The 22,957-nt window shown below is 42.3% G+C and overlaps 1 protein-coding gene across 1 annotated transcript in view; it reads left to right on the top strand.

Annotated features, from left to right (window-relative positions):
* METTL6 (methyltransferase 6, methylcytidine) overlaps positions 1-22,957 on the top strand; it is a 268,716-nt gene that overhangs the window by 59,094 nt on the left and 186,665 nt on the right. The gene's annotated exons all lie outside the window — the stretch shown is intronic.

Raw genomic sequence — 22,957 nt, 5'->3', positions numbered from 1 at the left:
TGCCAGACGAGCCTCCGGCAGAGAAGTACCCAACTGAGGACTTTTTCTTCTTTCTTTTTCTTAGTTTATCATTTTCTATGTCACCCAGAAAGGGGAAATGTGAGTGTGGGAAGCAGATTTCCTATAAAGCTAGACATGACAAGTGCCTTTTATGCCTAGGCGCAAACTCGTACTTGGAGCACTATTTGTCAGGTTTTTGTACCCAAGACCCTTCATAGCCGTTTGTCTTCCCATTCTGTTTACACTGAGAACCACTTTCTAAAACTACTCACCAAGGAAACCATGGCTTCTGAATCTGCCTGTACATTCATCAACCTCTTAAGAAGAAGAAGTTGAAAAAGTTTCATTTAGAGGCTTTTGCTGTCCAGCCTCTGATTGATGCCTCTGTCAGATTGGAAAGAACTAGATGACCATCTGGTTCCACCACCAGCCTCCTCTGTCGCAATTTAGATGGAGGTTGATATAGTACTGGTTTCGAGTATGTCCACCGAGACTGAACAGATGTCTGCTACAGATGAGAAAGGGGAGCCCCGGCTTATTATTTTGGATTCACCAGATACTTGTTAGGGAAGAAGTTCCTGTTTCCCTCATTTAAGTCAGGCAGGGCTCTAAACTACCTAAGCTTGTTAGGGCTGAGGTTCCTTTGAAGAAAAAGCAGAAGTCCAAGCATATAGTTCCTATAGCCAAAGTCTCCCCATAAGGAGTGGCAGGATTTTGGACAGAGGCTTTTTGTGGCCATTATGAGCCTGAAGCTCCCCCAAGGGTTATCTGTACTGTCTGCTTTTCCTTTTTCTTCCACTCCCTTTAAAAGGCATAGGGAGTCTGCCTCTACTGATGGAGATGTGGACTTGGATTCTGGGAAGTAGTCCTTGGTGTACTCTTCTCAGATCCATTCTCCTGTAGCTCTAGAGTCAGAGAATGAGAATACTCTTTCTCCAGATTCCCCTATTGAGGAGCTTTGTAAAAATGATGGAGCACTTTCAGTGGGCGAGTTCCCAAATTTCTGAAGTCCAGAAAAAGTATAACTTTCTTTTACAAATGGATTCCACCAAGCCTTCTGCATTTCCTCTTGTATTAGAAGCTCTTCTATACAGCCTTTACTGCTGCTTCCCAGGCTCCTGTGTCCCAAACCTTTGCACCTATGAAACCTGATAGGTATTGCAAGGTGCCTGAGGCTCAAATGGGTTTTTTTATAAGAATCCCTGCAGTCATTTCTCTTTCTGTGATAAACTTTCCAAATTGTTTTCTTCCAGACTTCTCCCTTCTGTCCAGGACAGTAGAGGTATGGACAGGTATGGGTAGAAAGATTATACCTCAGCCACCTTGGTTTTTAGAACCATAAACTACCGGACCCATGTGACCAAGTATGTGCTTGCTCTTCTGCCTAAACTTTGTTTGTGCTTTGACTGACATGCCTCATTTTTAAGCTAAGATTTCTATTTCTTTGAGTTCTGCTTCTTAGGTGGTTTGCCATTCTCTCCAAGGCAATTATGATGCTGCTGATGCATCTTCTACGGCTGTTACATCAGGTTCCATTATATGCAGGTATTTCTGACTTGGGTTATAATCTCTACCCAATGATGTAAAGGACAAGCTGTTGGAGTCTCCTTTGGACTCTCAGAATCTGTTTGGTTCTGCAGCTGCAGAGCTCTTTAAAAACCATACAACAGAAAGGGAAATTTATGAAGGACCCCAAACAGATTTTTCTATCCCTTGTCCCTAAATTCCAATGTAGTTATCCCTCTACATCTTCCTTTGTGTGTAGACAATAGAAGCCGCCCTTAAAGATCATGTGCAACGATTTTTTGCACTTACCTGTGGTCTTTTTCTTCTGAGATACCAGGATAGCTTCCCACTGTGGAAATCCAATGTAGTGGACATTCAGTTTCATTTCACTGTAATTTCTTGCTCACAAACTGTGGCTCGCACTGACTTACAAGGGCAGTACTTCCTACATTTGCATCTTCGCACTTGTCACTTTAATGATGTAAAGTTGGACCTTTCCTGCAAAATAAGACTGGGTCTGTTTCTGCTTGTGTTTTTGTAAGTAAATATCACTTTAATGCTGCAAAAGGACCGAGTGCTGTAAAACATGTTCCATTTATTAATGGAACATGTTTTGCATCAGTATGAATATTCCAGACAAAATGAATTATAAATTATGAAACTGTAATATCTACTATTGGTGTCCAACTGTATTCCTCAGAGCTTTACTAGAAAATTAAAAGCTTTACAAGGGATGGGCAGGGTAAAAATATTATGTGAAAATTAGAGGCAGTCTGCAAAAATCATGCACAAGATGTAAGGTAATATTCAGTGACATTGTGCAAAATTAGAGACAGTTAAGAGTTTTGGAGTTTATGCTGAATATAATGTGCTTGTGTGACAGTGAAATAGAAGCAGCCTCCACATCAAAGGAATGCCGGAATGTAAGGGGGTTTGAAGACCAGCTTAACCAACACATAACTAACCTTAAAACTGAAAGTTAGAGTTAAATATGCAAGTACAACTGTCTCAATCTGAAAATCCTCTCTCCTTCTTGCTAACTAGGTAGTGAACTTTGCTAACCCCATTGTGATGTTGGCATGTTCTCAAGGAAGCAGAACTTCCTGCAGAGTAATCAGTGAGGGTAGAGTATGTTATGGCTATGGAGGGCATTTTTTGGAAGAGATATTCCTTAAAATGAAATACGAGAATACAAACTTAAATGACAGAAGCACAGCCGAGGTAAGCAACTACTGACAAAATGCATTTTTAGAACAGATAGGCTACTTTGATTATCGGTTTGCACATGATTTTTACGGGGTAAGATATCTTCCAAAAGATTGTTTTTGAACAAACACACTCAGAATTCTAGGGTTCAAAAGCCCCCCTTTGCCTAACAAATCATCTTCTGTTTGACATTTATCCTTCCCTGCCCTTCAGCCAGATTCCCCTTTCAAATTCCTGAGTCCTTTCCATTATAGAAAAAAAAGAGTACTTCATGGTTTGAAAATCCCTTCCACCCTTTTCAGGGGTTCCTCAGCCTCCACATCCCTTCCACCCTTTTCAGGGGTTCCTCAGCCTCCACGTTTACAACTTCCTCATTTTCCCTTAATTCGTCAGAACCTTTTGGCTCAGGGAACTCTTCAGCCTGTTCCTCCCTCCCAGAGAGGCATAGGGGTTTATTCCAGGATGTTTCTGTTTCCCAGGAAGGAGGGCTCTTGAAGGCCCATTCTGGATCTCTCCATTCTCAACACTTTTGTGAGGGTCCCGTCTTTCAAAATGTTCTAGCTTCAGTCCATGTTCCCCCTTGCTTCACCCTGAAGCCTCTCTGGTCTCCCTGGATTTGAAGAATGGTTACCTTCACATTCATTTTCACCCTGTCTTCAGGAATTATTTGTTTCTCTGTTTCCCCCTCACATTATCATTTCTGTGCTTTGCTTTTGGATCTTATACAGCTCAGAGAGTCCTTAACAAACGTCTAGCTCTGGTCATAGTGTACTACAGACTCCATGGTATCCATATTTATCACCATCTGGACAGCCTCCTTTTTCAAGCTCCCTCTCAGCAGCAGCTTCTTCTTCAGAATATTGGCTTTACCATGCTTCGATTGGTAATTGTGAGGCTCACCCTAAATCTCAAAAAAAAAAATTCTGATCCCTTTGCAGAGTTGAGTTTTCCTGGGATGCAGGATTTGGACCTTGCCTATGATGGCTTTTCTACCATCTCCCAAGGTCACCTTCTTGACAGCTTTCTTCCAGTCTATTCTTCCTTTACAAGTGATGTCTACAAGAGCATATCAGTGGGCTCCGGGGTACATGGCTGCTACCATTCCTATGGTTCTTTTGACAGACTCCACATGTGAAGCCTTGGTGGTATCTAAAGACAATCTGGCATTGTCACACTGTGGAGTTTCCCATTCCTCTCCTGTCTTGTCTTAAACAAATTTCTGTGGTGGTTCATCAGATTTCTCTGAATCTAGACCTACCTTTTGAAGCTCTTCCCCCTGCTCAGCAGCTGTATACAGATGGTTCAAATCTAGGATAGTGGGCTTCTTCCAATAACATCACAGTCCAGAGAGTTTGATCTCCCCAACACCTGGAGGACCACATCAGCACCAAAGAAATAAGAGCTCTTCTTTTCACTCTCTTAGCCTTGGTTTTCCTCTGGGTTCCAGGTCCTCTCTGGGTTTACACAGACAACACCACTGAAATGTTGTGCTTAAACAAATAAGGGGGCACAAAGTCATACCTTTTTTGCAGACTAGCTCTTCTTGTTTGTAAATTTTCTGTGTGCCATCATCTGAGCCTACAAGCGGTTTACTTTACCTCAGAACACAATCTTGTGGCTGACAACCCTGAGCATGTCCAGGGCAGATCCTCATGAATGGACACTTCACAGAGAGGTCTTACTGGACATTATCCATTGATGGTGTATTCCTCAAGCTGATCTGTTTGCCTCCCCTACGGGCAGGCAGTTTTGCAGGTTCTGTTCCAGGGTGCCAAGTCCGCTGACTTGAAAAGTGGCTGCCATGTCTTTTTCTTGGAAAAGGATGTTTCTGTACATTTATCTCCCTGTGCCTCTGTTGCCCAAGATCTTACACAGGATCATGAGGGACAAACTCAAAAATCTAGCCCAGACAGCATTGGTTCCCTCATATGTTTCATCTGGCCAGGAGCAGTCATCACAAGTTACATCACAGGTTAGATCTCCTCCCATAAGACGGGGGCTCTCTTATTCACTGTAATCTGCTCACCCTACATTTGACGCTATTGCTGGCAGCATTTGTATCCCTTTTCGAAACCAGTTTTTCTGAGGAAGTGCTATGGGTTTTGCAGGAGACTAGAAAATCCTAAGTTACTACATGCAAAATATTCTCTTATTTTTGTCACAGGCATGAACAGGACCATCTTTTAGTGGGTATTCCTACTGTTCTTGTAAGTGTGAGTTGCTCAACTCTGATGTGGCATATTCATCTGTTAAAGTTCATTTGTCAATTATTTCTGCCTCTCTGCCCTTGGTTCTGCCTCTTTTCTCTAGGTTTGAAGCCAAACAATTTTTAAAATACATCCTTTGTATTAGGTCCCTGAGAAAACCCATTCCACCTTCTTGGGCTCTTAATTTTGTTCTGGATTAGTTGACTTGGGTTCCTTCTGAACCTGCATGTTCTTTTATTTTGCACTTCTGTACTTTGAATACTGTTTTGTTGGTGGCTCTTAGTTCCACTAGGGAGAGTCTCTGAACTGCAGTCCCTCATGGCAGTTCTTCCTTTTTTGGTTTTCCTCAAAGAGTTTCTCTTAACACCAATTCATGTTTTATACCCAAAGTGGTTAATCTTAAATTAGTCTTTTCCCCTTCCTTCTTTTTCCCTTCACCTCAGAATTCTAGAGAGAGGATTTTACATACTTTAGAGTTGCATAGACAGCCCAAATATTATTTTGATAACATTAAAGATGTTAGGAAATCTGAGCAATTTTTTGTTTTCTTTTTATGCCAAGAAATTGGGTTTTGCTGTTTCTAACCAAACCCACTCTTGGATTTCAAAGCCATTTCTTTTTGTTATTCCTTTCAAGGTAAGCAGCTTTTTGTCTTTGGTCCCTGTCCAATCTACCAGGGAGGTTGCCTCTTCTGGAGCTTTTTTCAAGGGTCTGGATGCTAGATCCATTTTGTAAGTTACTGCTTGGTCTTTTCTAAATAAGTTTACTAAACATTACAAGTTTGATGAAGTGTCTAGGGGCAGAGCCGGTTTTGCTAATGCTAGGGCCATCCTTCATGGTTTCTTGAAGAGTTCCTTTAGTTGCTTCCTCCTCCCTTCCTATGCAGTAGCTTCTGTATTGTCCCTTTGATAAGGAATGTTGCAACAGTGATTAGGAAGGATATAGTACAGTTGTGTAAGAACTTACAGTAACAGTAGATGTTTTACTTTTCACTGTTGCAGTATTCCGCCTCTGCCTTCTTCCTCCTCCTTGGTCTCTGTTTTTTTATCCTCTGACGAAGGGGTCCTTTCTTTTCCCCTTTCTGGGTACACATCTTTCCTTTGTTCCTCTTGAGTTGCTCTGGTTTAATTGGGCAGTTGAATTTTGAGGATTTAGGCATACGTATATCACTTATCTATGCCCTGGAAGTAGGACATGCATCTAATGTGTGCCATCTGGAAGGGCTTATGGTTTTGGTATGCTAGGCAGAAGTTGAGCTATTCTCTGTAGGATATCTGTTTAGTAAAGAATACTACAACAGTGAAAAGTAGGATATCTACTGTTATGGTAGGATATGATGTCTCTTTTGTCCTTCCTGCATGGATGGGTCTTCGGATCCAACCTCAGCCACTCTAGACTTTAGGAGCCATAGCTCAGGCTCCTTCGCTTACCAGTAATCCTCTCCTGTCCCCAACCATTACCTCCAATCTCATTTGCCACTTATCGAACATTGGGTACAGATGATGATCCTTGCTCAGAAATGCCTCCGCTATATTCATTTATAGAATTTATATTCTTCTCATATTAGTTAGTTAGATTTTGTCAGTAGGTTCTCTTTTTACATGCTGTATCCACTCCCCCCCCCCCAAAAATGCAGCTTCTTCCTTTCATACCTTTGGCACCCTTCCTTTATAGTAGTGTATGGTGCTGTTACTGTTGTTGTGGCTTGTCCACCTGCTGCATTATTGTTATCATTATCACTTCTTTGGGCTTTTAGGTATTTAGTTTTTAAGCATGTCCAGTAAGCCTTTTGGTTTTAAGAAGTGCATGGCCTCTGGCCACAGGATTCCGAACTCAGACACCCATCCAAAATGCATTTGTTGTCTGGCACTGCCAACTTTAATGAAGACTGCATGATTTGCACTGCCTTTGGCCTGCTGGTATTGAAATGCACAAGTAGATGCTTAAGAGACTTCTCCCTGCTCCTGCAAGAGAGCCATATAAGGTGATGTCTGCTGTATTGGGACCCTCCCCTGCCAAACAGCCTTCAGACAGATGCTAAGGTGAGAAGAGTGGAGATAAACCCAGAGAAGAGGACAAGAAGCATAGGAAGTACTCCCCGACTGTTCCCTCTCATCGATGGCTTCACTGGCTCAATCACCAAAACTTCCTAAAGCTTTAGCTCCAACCCCTCCATAGTCATAGACTCCCCACTTACTGGAGCCTAGATTTTCTTTAAAGCTGGTCTCCCCTAGACTGCGCTCCCCTTTCTTGCAGGAGAGAACCATTCACAGATGATCCAGACCTCCCTCCAGCTCTTCCTTTGCTAGATCTGTCTGGTCTACCAGAAGCTGATGTGGATAGGATGATGAGGAGGTTCCTCAGGACCTAAATTTAGTTTGGAGTTCTCCCAGCTCCAACCCCTGTTGGAGCCACGAGCTTAGGTCCTTCTCCCAACCTATGGTGACACCTTTCTCAATCCACCTTCTGGTTTTGGGGTCTTTGTATCCATGTTTCTCCCAGGGACTGTCCTTATTGGATTTAAAGTCCTGGTCAGTTTGCACTCTGGCAAGATCTCTGATCTGACCCATTCCGAGTGTCTCGGACCTGGTAGGCTCTCGGAGCTGAAGGGGTAAGGATAAACTCCAAGGTTGTTGGAGCCTTCCTTTATTCTTTTAGCCTTAGCAATAGATAGCAGGGATCTGATGTCTGCTTTGGAGGAGCCGTGTTGGATCAACTCTTGGTACCAGTTTGGAAGCTTCGGCTTCTACTGGGGTGGTGTTTGGTTCTCCTTTGCCTTCTGCCTTTGAGGCAGTAGAGAGAGATCTCTCTCCAATTCTGGTGACTTCTTTTAGTTTCTTTGTTCCACCCATCCCCAAAGAAAGGCCTTGGGTCCTGATCTTGCTCCTTATACCCCATCGGAACAGACTGTTCCCTTAAGCATTAAAACAGTCCACATTCAGGATCTCCCATCAATCTTCTGAGTCCTCCAGAGTATCCTACAGCAGAGCCCATTCGGAAGTATACATGCAAGTGGAGGCATGTTGACTTCCCACAGAAGTCTCTCACTGGAGACATGCATTTCGATGGCATCACCTATTGAGGACATCTCATTCAGGGAAATCCTCAAACTCGTGAGACAGAAAGGCAGTTGGTCCTAAGAAACCCCCTCCCAAGAGGAATTAGTGATGTTCTTCATGTTTCACTGTTGCAGTCATTACATTAGGGTAATCTGCTGGCAGGTTGTCCTCAGTCGGCCTGATTAACAAAGTCTTGGGTCCTGCGTCGGTTGCTGTCCCTTCTTCCATGACATCAGGTCGTCAGGGGTATAAAACATGTAGCCGATGCTACTATATCAGTTTTTCTTGCCCCAGATGTCAGGTGCCCCCCAAATGGGGAGCAAATAAAATTAAAAACACAAAAATATACCTCCAACCAAAAGCAAATACACCAAAAAGGCTTTTAAGCATAGTAAAAGAAAGTAGAGGTATAGTAAGAGAAAAACAGGGGGGCTGGAGGGAAGGGTAACCAGGACTGCAACAGTGAATACACTCGAACATCTACATTTATGGTAAGTGTACACAACTGTACCATGTTCTTCGTGTTTCACTGTTGCAGTCATTACATTTGGGTAGATTCCCAAAGCTATGATTGGGAGGATGGATTTATACAGCATTAGGACCAGCTATAAGGCCCTGCAAGACTGCAGTGGCAAAGCCAGCTCTGGATTTAGAGAAAATTGGTAAATGATAATGCTTGGTGAAAGTATGTACTGAACTCCAGGTAGCAGCTTCTGGAATATCCCTGGTAGGAACACCTCTGAGAAAGGCTGCAGAAGTAGATGCAGCCCTGGTGGAATGAGATCTGATCGCCTGGGGGATAGGTTTTCTATGGTGCTTATAGCAGAAATGAATGCAATGGCTTATCCATTTAGAAATGGTTTGTTTTGAAATAGCCTTCCCCTCTGCCCCAGCAGGAAATGCCACTAGCAATTGTTCAGTTTGTCTTCGAAATTTAGTTCTGCCCAAGTAGAATCTAAGTTGTCTGTGCACGTCCAAGGAATGCAGAATCCATTCCCCTTTGTTTTGTGGATTGGGATAGAAGGTTGGCAAATGAATGGACTGGTTAAGAGCTACACTGGAAACCACCTTGGGCATGAAGGATGGATTGGTCCTCAGAGATACCCTGTCCGCATGAAAGATGATGAAAGGCTCCACTGCCATAAGGGCCTGTAATTCAGATATCCTTCTAGCTGAAGTGATTGCTAAGAGGAAGGCTGTTTTCCAAGAAAAAAATTTTAAGTCTGCAGTAGCAGCTGGCTCGAAAGGAGGTAAAGTGAGCTTTTCCAAAACAAAGTTAAGGTCCCAGGCAGAGGTAGGAGCTCTCCTGGGTGATCTCAAGTTCTTTGCCTCTCTGAGATACTGTTTGAGCAGGGGATGAGAAAAGAGGGGTGGTTCTGTGTTATAGTGAGCTGAAATAGGTGAAGCGTGGATTTTAATAGAGGAAAAAGACAGGCCCTTGTGAAGCATCTCAGTTAAGTATTGCAAAATCTGAGGTAAATTGGGCGCTGCTGTGCTCATCCCTAAAGATTGGTTCCAGGCACAGAATCTTTTCCATTTGTCAGCATAAGATTTTCTAGTACTAGGTCTTCTCGCCTCCAAGATGACATCAATCACAGGTTTGCTGAGTGATGCTAAGGGTGAATTTAAGTGATTAGCCAACCTGCGAGGTTCAATGTTGGGAGCTGAGGGTGCAGAATTTGGTTCTCCTGCTGAAACAGTACGGAAGGTGTCTGGGGCAGATGCCATGGAGATATTTGTGACACACTGCGCAGGAGTGGGTACCAGTGTTGGCATGGCCAGCCTGGAGCAATCAAAATCATTTTTGGTTTGTCCTGTTTGACTTTTATAAGAACTTTGGAGAGCAGAGGCAGAGGGGGAAAGGCGTAGACTGATGGATTTTTCCAGCTGAAGGACAGAGCATCCTCTTTCCAGGCTTTTTTGTGAGGAGTCCTTGTGCAAAATTTGTCCAACTGGTAGTTCTGGGGGGAGGCAAATAGATCTGTGTCTGGGCTCCCCCATTTGCTTGTCAACATGTTGAAAATCCGTGATTCCAGTCTCCACTCGTGTGGGTCCATGAGATTTCTGCTTAGTCCATCTGCCAGTGTATTCAGTTTTCCTGGCAGGACTTGAGCTTGTAGTTGCACTTGGTAGCTCAAGACCGAGTTCACAATGCCATGGCTAGTCTGCAGAAGGGGTAGGAATATGTACCCCCCTGCTTGTTTATGTACCACATAACCGTGGTGTTGTCCGTCTTTACTATTAGTTGTCCTGGATGAATGTAGTCCTTGAAGGCTGTCAGAGCATTCTGTACAGCTAACATTTCTTTTTGATTGATGTGTAGGTGCATTTGATTTGGGTTCCATTTGCCCTGAATGCACTTCCCTGCCAGGTGAGCCCCCCATGCATAGTCTGATGCGCCTGTAGTTAGGGTTTGGGTGGCAGGGGGTAGTGTGAATGTCAGTCCCTTGTTTTGGTGGTAGGCCTCTGCCCACCATAGGAACTCCAGGCGTAGGCAAGGTATGATAGGAATCATTGTTTCCAGGCTGTGACAATGTTGACTCCATAGACTTTTTAAGTACCACTGAAGTTTCCTCGTATGCAGTCTTGCATATGGAATTAGAAGAATGCAGGAGGCCATGAACCCCAAGGCTTGCAGTGTTTGTCTTGCAGATAGCAGGGTTTTTGTGGCCACTTGTTTGAAGTAAGTTACCAAATGAATTTGCTTTTCTGGCGTGAGGAAAGCCATCTGGGCAGTTGTATTCAAGCTTGCACCCAGGAATGTAGTCTGTTGAGAGGGTACCAGTTGTGATTTCTTTTCGTTTATGGTGTACCCTAGACAAGTTAGAACCCTTTTTACAAACGCCGATGATTTATAAGTATGGCCTGATTTTCTGCCTGAATTAGACAGTCGTCCAGGTATGGATATATTTGAATATTTCTTTGCCTGCAAAATGCAGTTACTGGAGCCTAGCACTTTGTGAATACCCTGGGCACAGTAGATAAGCCAAAGGGCAGTGGAGAGAACTGATAATGCAAGTAGCCTGCTTTGAAGCGTAGGTATCTTCTGCAAGATTCCCTGATTGGGATATGCAGGTAAGTTCTTTTAAATCTAGAGTTGCCAACCAGGCATCTTTGCCTAGCATAGGAAGTAAATGGTGAAGAATTGGCATCTTGAATTTTGGAATGTCCAGAAAGGTGTTTAGAGTAGACAGGTCCAGAATTGGACGCCATGATTTGTCTTTTCTGGGTACCAGGAAAAGCCTGGAATAGAAATCTTGTCCCTTTTCCTGTTCTGGTACCCCATGTTTAAGAGGGAAAGTAGTTGTTTCTGAGCCTCTGCCCACTGATTTGGGGGCAGGTCTGGCCACCCGTTTGGTGTTGGCAAAGTGTGGAAATGAAATCTGTATCCCTGGGACACTATATTTAAAACCCATTTGTCCTGGGTTATGAGTTCCCAGTTTTTCGCATAAAGAGCAATCTTTCCCCCCAAAGGGGCATCTAAAAGGTAAATGCTTGGTAATTTTAAAGGAAAGTCATTGAGACTGTTTACCATAGGGGGGTGTCTTGTCATTTCCAGATTTGGAAGTGGAGGCCCCCCATTGCTTAGTTCTGAGAGTCCCTTGGGACTGAAACCTGGTGCTTTTGGTGTGTCTGGGTTTGGCTTGACTGGATCTGGAAGGAGCTGGAAAGGACCAGTTCTTAGTAGGCCAGTGCCTACTAAATCTTGGTGGTTGCACTTGTAAGTAATCTTTTACAGTTTGCATAGATTTAGCTTTATCTTCCATCTTTTTTAGAACTTCTTTAGCCTTATTGCCAAACAGGCAGTCCTGATTTAAAGGAGCATCCAACAATTTTGCTTTAACATGATCAGGCAGGGATTGCTCCTTAAGCCAAGCATGTCTTCTAAGCACAGACCCAGTAACAGCAACCCTGCAAGAGGCCTCTAAAGAATCAAAATCACATTGCAAAGTATGTTTTCCAACTTGTTCAGAAGAATGCAATATATCCTGTAAATCTTTATTTACAACACAGTCAGAAATCAACATCATTTTTTGTTTGAGCAGTCCCATAATATGCTGTTGATATTTTAGCATATGAAATTGGCAGTTTAAAGCCCGGATTGCCAAGGTTGCAAAAGTATAAACCTTTTTACCCCATCTATCCAGCGTCCTGGAGTCTCTATCAAAAGGGGTAGGATTTTTAGCAGTAGAAGCCTTAATGCCCTTGGGCCCCTCAGAAATGGTTTCTGGATCCGCAACAGGATTTTGGAAAAGGAACTTGTGGGACTCGGGAACCCTGTAGTATCTGTCAGGTTTACTGGGAGCCAGAGGCAGGGAATCAAGGGCCATACTGGATTCCGAAAACACATCATCAGCAATGTCTAGTACAGGAGGTATAGCCAAAGGCCTATGCTGAGGTAGAAGAAGGAAATCCCTAAGCCTCTTTTTAGATTCAGAAAATTCCTGACTTTCCCAGTGGAAATGCTCCCTTAAGGAATGTAAAGTATCCCCAAAAGAAAAGTCCTCAGAGGGGGAAGCAGAGGGAATGGAATCCTCTGCATCAGAATTCTCCTAAGTAGGTATGGACAAATCTAGGTCATTGGAAGAATTCGAAGAAACGTAGTCCTGATCAGAAGATTCATAGTCAAGCTCAGCCCTAGGCCTCTTAGAAGGGGGGTTGACTACCCCTGATTAGAGTAATAAGATCTTCAGCCATTTTGATCATTTGTTTTTTAGGCATAGGGGCCTGAACATGTGGCCTGGACGTCTGTTTTTTTTAGACATAGATCGAGATTTAGGCCTTAGAATAGAAGGTAGAGTCTGTTTAATATGCAAGTCTGTAGGCTTGAATACACCCTCAGAAGCCAGTGCCTGCACAGCAGCTCCGGACCCATCCAAGGTAGAGACATCCACGGGTTCCATAGGTGAAGCATCTCGTGGCGTACCGGACGCCGAATGGCTCTCAGTAGAGGCCTGCGAGTCAGAAGTAGCGGGTATCAGGGGCTGCGAGTACCGGCGATCTGGCGACTAGCTTAGGAGAAGTCGTTGGCAGTTTTGGACCTCGACAGCCTGTCTCTGTCTTTGCATTTTTTCGGAATTCCGGTAGTCGGATGGCTAACCGACGTAATTTCCGGATAATTAAACTGAGGACCAAAATATTTAGAGGTATAAATGTACTGACGATGGATAGTGCAGTGATTAAATAAAGCATAAAACCGACAGCAAGGTACGTCGTGTTCAGGGCCTAGGCAAGGAATACAGTACAAATGAAAATCTTTATGAGGTATTTGCTTTCCACAAGTAATGCAATTATTAACTTTTACTGACCTCGGTAAGGAGCAAGAAAAAGTTTCCCCAATGGGGTACTTAGCTTTAAGTTGAAGACTTCGGTTCTGAAACTCAAAAACGAAATTTTAGGAGTCTGCCGACCGGCACTTGCAAACTGCTTCTGCTTCTGGCACCGCATGGCAAGAAAGACTGATGTAATGGCGTCAGCTGCATGTTTTATACCCCTGATGACCCGACGTCATGGAAGAAGGGACAGCAACCGACACAGGACCCAAGACTTTGTTAATCAGGCTGACTACCTGCCAGCAGATTACCCTAATGTAATGACTGCAATAGTGAATACACTCGAACATCTGTATTTATGGTAAGTGTACACAACTGTACTTTTCTTGAGGCCTTCAGATCCAGCTCATCAACTTGTGTGGTCCCCCACACCAGTGAGATGGTGGATTTAGTATATTGGCGGGTATAGAAGGAGATAGTTGTGGCCAAACAGAGGGATGCCCTGAACCCCCCCCCCCAGTTCTTCTCTATGCCTTTACCCTACTCCTCTCATTCCAAAGTTTCTGCATAAAGCATCAGAGAGAAAGATCGTAGTCATCCTCCTTGCCTGATTCTGGCCCCCAGGAGCTGGATTCCAATTCAGGACTTCTCTTACCCTTTTGGCACGCCTCTTCTGGACATGAAAGTTAATGGCTTGGTTTCTCTACTTAAAATGATGACTACGTAGTCCAGGCTGTCTTCCATATTCTTACCTCTTCCCAGAGACCATCTACCAGGAGAATTTGCAAAAGCAAATTGAAGATATTTTCTCTTTGGGCTTCCCAGAGGAATCTGGATCCTTTTTCAGCTCCTTTCCCAACAGTTTTAGATTTTCTGGCATGTATCTTTCAGGCTGGGGCCAGTTATTCTACCATTAAGGTCTAATTAGTGGTGTTTTCTATTTTCATGTAGGAGAAAGTCGTGTGACATTAGACTTACCAAAGCTTTCACGAGGGCCACCTTTCTCAGACTCTCTTTATGACTGTTTTGCTTCAGGCCGTGACCTAGCCTCCCTTTGAACCTGCCGCCAGAGTGGATATTACGTTTTGGACTTGGGGAAATAATTTTCTAGTGGCAATAACTTCAGCATGGAGAGTTTTGGAGCTACAGGCTTTGTCCTGCAAGTTGCCTTACATTATTTTCCACAGATATAGGGTGCCCCTTATAACTGTCCTTTGTTCCCAGAGTAGTGTCTGATGCATCACTGAATCAATGCATCAGTCTTCCAGTTTTTTTACTAATTTCTCCAATAAAGGGGAATATGTGCTATACTTGCTGGATGTGCATTTTCAGCTTCGTTTCGACCTCCATTGTACCAAATCCTTCAGGAAGACTCATCTATTTGCCTCCTTTTCGCATGGCTAGAATTGGGCAATGAGGATGTCTGTGATCTTCCTCACTGATACTTTTTCAAACTTCCCTTAGCTAAATGGCTATCAGATTGTATTTCTAAGGTGTATAGAGAAAAAGGCTTGAACCTGCCCCAAACCGGTCAGGGGTCAGTGAACATAAACACATTGGCATGCTATTTTTAAACTCTATCATTAAACCATCACTTATACAAAAGAAACAAACAATATTAACACATATTTTTCTTTTATATGCATTATACATTACATATATGATTTTGTGTTAGGACAACTGTCATTCAGTTCAACATTACTTATATTGTTAAATTTTTGCTTTTCCCCTAAACCTTATTCTTCCTTCTGAACATTATTCTACATGTATTGCTCCCACAAATTCTATTTATTGCTATGAAATTTGCTCCTTCCCTTTTCTAAAGATCTGACTACTTCTTTTCTCTCTCTAAACATATTTAGTACATCAAATACAGTTGGTTCAGACTTTGATTTCCATTTTCTAGTATTTTTTTTTGCAGCCTATAGAATTAAACTCAATAAGGCCTTACTATGTCAGATCCTGTGTCCTAGCTCAAAAAAATAATTTCCTTAGTTACAGCCGCTTGCTTCTCCATTAGTTCTGAAAGAGTACTCTACAGGGAGGTTTTAAAATCAGCCAAGTCATTACACTCCCAAAACATGTTTCCAGCTAGCTTCCATTACACTTCCAGCATTTGCCATCTACCTGAGGAAAATTCTTTGAATCTGCTTGGGGTGTAAAAATACTTTAACACTTCAAGCAGAAATCCTAAATCTTTTGGACTTTGTTGCATACTTGGAAGCCATATATATATCTTTCCATTGTTCCTTTCAGATTGCTTTTCAGTCTCACTTCCCAATCTTTTCTAACCTCCTCTGATTGATTCTTATAGTTGTCATGCCATGTTTTATATTCCCTGCTAATTATCCCTTTTTAATAGCAGCAGCTTTTCTAGATTTGACTAAAATTCTGCCAGAGCAAGTCTTTCTCTTAGGACTCTCCAAGCCGTTTCTCTTTTCCTATACTCTGGTATCAGTCTCTGCTTGGGAAGGCAGTCTCTATCCTACGGTCAAAACTTCTTGGCTTTATCCCACGCTATTACTTTTCCGTCTGTGGTAATTTGTTCCCAATTCCTTGCCATTTTTCCATTAAATTCCAACCCCCTCTTGCATATTTTATGTACCCCTACTTGAAGTCATCTCTATTGGCAAAAACACTTTTTTCCATTTCCTTGCTAGCTTAGTTCTTACAATACTTTTTGAAATGTTATTAATGTAATGGTATGTGTGTTTGTAAAGATCTACATCCAGAATAACTGTACTTATTTCTTGAAAACCCAGCTCTCTCCACTTCATCATCATTTATTTGTACTTTGAATTAGAACCATCTGCTTATGTTATACATATAATCATTAAGTGCAAAGCTCTAAAATATCCCTTCAAATCACACAATCCTAAACTACATTGTTCTGTTTGGAGTTTCATCTTATCCCACTTAACTCTTGCCCTCCTTTCTTCCTAGATAATTTTACTTAACTGTTTATTAATTATTGTCCACAACTTCTCCTCTGGTTGATAAAAATATGCCTGACCTGTATGTAAAACAAAAGGGACTAAAAACATTTTCACTGCTTGTTTCTTACTATCCATATCCATAAACAAGATCTTCCAATTTCTCACTTTCATATTAGCTTTTGTTTTGTCGCTTCCCACATATTCTTAGCTGCCATAACAGAAGCCTTTTTAATCCATACTCTTACTATTTCATCTTATTATATCCCCATAAATATGGGTACTGCTGGCCCAATTTGTTTGTGAGTACATAGTTTATGGCTATAGCCTTTGTTTTAACTTCATTAATTTTATATCCCGAAAAGACTTAGGCTGCCTCAAAATAATCCACAACACTAATGTGTCCTTTTTTGGATTTATCAAGCACAAAGTAATATCATCTGCAAATGAAACAAACTTTTCTTCATTACCATATCAGTTATATCCTTGGATTTCTGAGTTCCTTATTTTCTTTGCCAGTGTCTCTAAATATAAAGCAGATGTAAAGGGAGAAAGAGGATATTTCCACACAGTTTATCGGAGTAGAACCATCCCACTTTAATTCGTGCTTCTGAGCATTTATATATCCTTCTTACTAACTTCTTTAAGCAAATGTAAATGCTTCCACTGGCCTACTCATAAAATCCCAGCTTACTCTATCAAATGCTATCATTGCATCAAGACCCACCAATAACAGCAGTATTTCCTTATATTCTGCTTTACCCTGGATCATAATTATCATCTTAATGTTGTCAAATGTTTGCCTCACCTTCAAAAAACATTCTCTATATATTCCATATTTATCAATTTTGGCATCACATTAGCCATTCTTTGAGCTAGTGTAGGCATTATAATTGTAGTTTAAAATTGAAATGGGTCTATATAAAGCTGGGTCTGATATTTTCCCCTCTTAGCGAAATAAAGCCACCATAGTTTTCTTCCAAGATGCTGGTGCTTCCTCTCCTTTTAAAATACCGTTAAACCAAATCTTCCAGCTCTTTATCAATTTTCCCTCCTAACTTCCAAACTTCCACAGGTATACCAGTTGTTCCTGGAGAATTCCTTGCAGATTGGTTACATATATCACTATTCTTATTTCTTCTTATTTTAACGGTTAGTTGTTGAGCTTCTTCTTCCTCTAAGTTTGTCATATTTAAGTCTTCCATAAATATTTCCATTTCGCCTATTTCTTGTTTTTCACATTCCTCTGTTTTATACAAATTTTCATAATGTTTCCGAAATATCTCTAATACCTGTATAGGATCCATGGTTATTTTTCTTGTCTTAGTCTCCCTATGTTTGGCGACAACCCTTTCTACTTTCTGTTGCCCAAGTCATTCCGCTAAAAATCAGCAGTCTTTCTGAACTCATGCATATTATCCAAATAATCCCTTATTTTCTCTTAACATGCTGCAATTGCTCATCTTGTTCTGTGAGATTGCATTTATTCTGCAATACTTTAACCTTTGTCAGACCTTCTAAGTAATTCTAATTACTTCCTAACTATATATCTTTCTGTTTATGTCTGCCTTTTTTAAAAATTCAATTTGCATTTTATCCTACTCTCACTAGCTAGCCATTCTGAAGAAGTTTATGTCTTCCCTAATAACAGTCAAATAATTTTCCCTACATATTCCTGAAATTCTTCTTTTTAACAGGTAGATGTGAAAGCACCAGTGTCTCATTTTTACCTCATTACCCTGCATTTCTTTTTTTTTTTTTATTAGTGGGTGATCTGAAATAGTTACTGGATGTGTATCGAAGCATTCAATTAAATGCCCATTTACCTTTGAAATATAATTTCTGTCTAGTCTAGCCCAATTATTCTACCTTGAAGAATAATGATGTAAATTCTGTCAGATACCAGAGCCAAATTGGCATAATGGTTAAGGTCTTTGCCTCCCATGCACAAGGTACAAGGTTTGATCCTGACCTCCGACCAATGCCTATGTTTCTGTGGGGTCGCCCCCCCCCCCACCTCTGAAAGACATGTTGAGTTTTTCCATGTCAAAACTCACCAGTGAATGGAGCTGTGGGCAGCAGCACAGACTCTACATGGTGCCCTATAGGGGGAAGAGTTGTACAGACTGACCGCTTTGGGCATCTACTGTGGTGTGCAGTATCCTCAAGGTAGGAAAAGACTGATTACAGACTGTGTGCCGTGGCAGGGCTAGCCACTCAATTGTGTAAAATGTGGCTCTAGGTGATTAGATCATGTTGACTAATGTTACCAAAATGGGCATGGTTAGTTACTGGTGATAAGGTGGAGGACCCGGCCTACTCTGACCTACACCAGGGACCCTTGGTAACGGTGGGAAGGATGTATTTGCCCCTTTTGGCCAGTGTGTGCCTGCCATAATGCCCAGCAGCCCTGGGTCAGTAATCTGCTGGCCGGCCATTGTCTAGTTTCCCAGCCTGAGTTACCTGGGATAGCTTTGTCCATCGAAAGCTGGACGTAAAACCAATTAACCAGCCAAATATGAACTGAGAATTGCTACACTTAATGTAGGTTCACTGACAGGATGCAGCTTGGAAGTGGATGATATAATGATATGAAGGAAGCTGGACATTCTGTATATCCAAGAGACAAGATGGAAGGGCAGTGCAGCAAAGCCACTTATCTTGGGATCCAGAGTTTACTACTCAGGAGGGGACAGGCTAGAAATCGTGTGGGAATTGTGGTGAGAGAGAGGCTTCAGAAGGCACTCAAGACAGTCAGACAGCAGTGTAATGATAGGACACTGTTCCTAATCTCAGCCTGTGCCCCACAGCAGGATTGTGATCGTGAGGAAAAGAGTGCATTCCCCAGCAGTTGCAGAACCTACTAGATAAAGCAGGACAACATTAATTGGTGTTGCTAATGGATGACTTGAATGCACATATTGGGACAGACAGAACAGGATATGAGGACTGCCTGGGCCCACATTGGTGGGGCAACAGAAATAAAGAAGAAACCATTCTAGACTTCTGTCTGGCAAATGACTTGATAGTAACCAACACATGGTTCAGAAAGTGAGACAGTCAAGACAAGAGTAGCCAACATGCAACTCAGGTAGACTTCCTCCTATTAAGGAAAAGGCACTGGGGTAGAATTCATGATTGCAAAGTCATCCCCAGTGAAACAGTCAGCCCACAGCATAAACCACTGGTTGCCACAATCAGCTGCAAGCAGTGGTCAGAGAAGGCTCTAAGGTCAACAGAGACCAGGCTGAAGACCTGGAAGTTGACTGGAGAGAAAGTACAGCAGTTCAAGGAATTACTCAGGGCTCCAGCACACCAAGAAGAGGAGGAAATAGATGGAGTTGAAGAAGAGTGGCAGCATCTCAAAACAGCATGTGTTAGGACTACAGAACAGGTATGTGGCAGAGCCAGGTTTGGAAATAAGGTACATAAGGAAAGCTGATGGTGGAATGCAGAAGTCTGGGAAGTGATCAAAAGAAAGGAGTGTAGGAAAAAATGCGAGATAGAAAAGACTGACCAGGCTAGGAAGGAATACTGGTTGGCTAACAAGCTAAGAAAGGAGTTGCAATAGCAAAGAATAGGGCATCGGAGGCACTCTACCAAGTTCTGGAAAGTGACTCAGTAGGTGGTATAAAGAAACTATGTCAGGTTGCAAGGCAACCACAGAAAGGTAAAGAAGATAGTCAGATACCATTCATAAGGGATGCCAGCAACAACTTGCATTCCAGTCCACAGGACATCAAAGGCAGATGGAAGGAGTATTTCCAGCAGCTTCTATATGAAGAAAACCCCACAGAAGCTGTACTGCCCCAGAAACAGCCTACAATGAGTGAAGAGGAGGAGCCCCACCCTAGAAGAAGTAAGAATAGCAGTAAGGAAAATGAAGTCAGGGAAAGCAACAAGCTCAGATGAGGTCATAGCAGATATGATAAAGATGCTGGGTGAGACGGGGGAGAAATGGCTCCTGAGGGTTCTCATAGCAGTGTGGAGAGAAAGGTGCATCCCAGATGACTGGAGAGGAAGCATACCCGTGCTAGTGTACAAGAAAAAAGTTGACATCCACAACTGTGGGCAGTACAGAGGCATCAAACTTCTTTCACATTGCAGGAAAGTTCTGTGGAGGGTGATTGATAAATGGATATGCAGAGCAGTAGAATGGAAGATGGGAGATGAGCAGTTCGGATTCAGATCAGGATGCAGTACAACTGACCCCATGTTTGCAGTTAGACAGATAGTTGAGAAGAAGCTAGAGATGAGGAAAAAGACCAACTGGGCATTCCTAGACTTGGAGAAAGCATATGACAAGGTCCCAAGAAAGCTGATCTAGGCAGCACTGCGTTGGTTCGAAGTCCCAGAAACATTGGTAAAATTAGTGCAAGCTATGTACAAGGACCCAATGACTCGAGTACAAACAGTGTTCGGCCTCACAGAGGGGTTCCCAGTGGAAGTGGGTGTACACCAGGGTTCAGTTCTGAGCCCACAGCTGTTCATACTGGTGATGGACTACATTAGCAAACAGGTTGGAGGGGACAGATCAACAAAATTACTGTATGCAGACAATGTGGCATTACAGGCAGACTGAACAAGAACTTCAGCAAAGGATAGGGGAATAGAATGCAAAACTGAAGGCACATGGGATGAAACTAAGCACAGATAAGACAGTGGTAATAGCCGCAAATTGGGGTAATCAGAAGAAGAGATTTGAGATAGAGATAGAGGGGAAGATGGTGGAACAAGTTAATAGCTTCAAGTATCTAGGAGGGGTGTTTGAGGAAAAGGGAATTCTGAATGAAGACCAAAGCTAGAATCAGAGGGGCTGCAGCCAACTGGCATAGAGTCTCAGGTGTAGTCTATGGCAAAAGAATGCCAAAGAAGCTGAAAAGTAAGGTGTATAAGACAGTGGTGCGACCAGTACTACTGTATGGTACAGAAAACTGGGTAGTAAAGGCAGAACAGGTGAAAAAGCTAGAGGTTATGGAAATGATGTGCCTGAGAAGAGTGGCAGGATGCACACTGTGGGACAGACGAGATGAGGACGTAAGAGCAGGTGCCAAAGTAGCTCCAATTGCAGAAAAGATCAAAGAGAACAGATTATGGTGGTTCGGACACCTGCAGGAAAGCAGAAGACAATCTGGTGAAGAAGATTTGGGGCAGACAGGAAGAAGGTAAGAGGAAATGAGGATGTCCAGCAAAGAGGTGGCTGGATTGTGTGAAAGAAGAGCTGAATCAAGTCAGGCATGAGTGCTGAAGAAGGCAGGACTATGGCACTGAATCGAGAAAGATGTTGACAGTTAACACGGTACCCCAACCCCATGTAGAAAGTCTGAAAAAAGGGAGCTGATGATGATGATGATTATTCCTGTTGGTACCCTGCATCCAGAAGGAAAAGCTGGTAAGTACTGTGAAGCAGGCCAGTCCTCCCTTAGAACTTCAGATTCAGACGCTATACTTGGCTGGGGCCTATAAGATGTAGGGCACTACGGTGATCATCTTGTTTCCCACCAGGAAAAATGTGGTTCCTCTCATCTTTTGCTCTTTTCGTTAGAGTTAGACAGGAATGAATGTGTTTTTTTTTTTTGTCACGGTACTGGAGGTTCCTGTACATATTATGCCTGCCACCCAGATGTATTCCATACCTCTAAACAAAATTCAAAGAATTGAAATCAAAGCTTATTCTTGTCACCCCCTTTGTGGACAGCCTTGTAACCCATGTGTTCTTTTGGCTAATGCTACCTACCACTTTGGTAATCTGAATATTTGTCTAGCAGTACAGGAAATTCCCTCTGTCCTTGTCAAGGATGTCCCCTGAGCCTTGGTGTGCAGCTGGCCTCAAATAAGGTTCTTATATCTGTTGTAGACCTCCTAATTCAGTAGGGTTGCTTGTGGAGGTGACGGAGATTGCCAGAAACCTTTAGCTTGGCAAGCCAGTGCCCTCTAGTGGAAAACAGTTCTCATTTGTGTAGAGTAATATTAAGTACCACCTTTTTTCCTGAAATGGTCCAACCATGTCCTGTTTTTTTTTGGTCATGGCAGAAACCACTTGGGATAAAGTCCTGCACATACTTGACATGTACTAGCAGTGTACAGATTCACTCCCCTGTTTTTACCTTACTCGTGTATGTTAATCCTAACTGTTGGCCCTACATATTACCTTACCAAAAGCCATTTCCCTAATAGTACCACAAAACAAGACAAGTAAAGAGGCACGCTCTCACACACACACACACACACACACACACACACACACACACACACACACACACACACACCAGTAAAACTATAACCTTACTTAGCTCTAACTCTAACCTAGAAATACTCATAGCCACACTACAAAACACACACACAAATACAAAACTAATCCTGCCCCCTTAATAGCCCTTTTTCTAGCCATAAGTGGAAACCCCATTTACCTTCATGCACCCACATCTCACACACAACAGAAGATTCGACTAGTCAACATTCAGTGTATCCTATCATAAACTAATTTAATGTTGCATGTGTATAGACAGAATGTGTCTGTATATTTTTTATATAAATGTATCTGTCTGTATATATAATGTGAGCATATTTATACACATACATGTGTGTATAAACGCACAGAGGTAGAGAGAATATAGAAGAACATATACATGACCATGGCATATATGTGCGTGTATGTATGTGTATATATATATATATATATATATATATATATATATATATATATATATATATATATGTATGTAATAGTTATATATAATATAGTTATACAGATATACACATACACATGCACA

This window comes from Protopterus annectens, chromosome 2.part2 (genome assembly GCF_019279795.1).
Source record: "Protopterus annectens isolate FY-2018-M chromosome 2.part2, PAN1.0, whole genome shotgun sequence".
NCBI classification, from domain to species: domain Eukaryota; kingdom Metazoa; phylum Chordata; order Ceratodontiformes; family Protopteridae; genus Protopterus; species Protopterus annectens.
The sequence above is the reverse complement of the archived record's forward strand: the minus strand, read 5'-3'. Positions and strand labels throughout refer to the sequence as shown.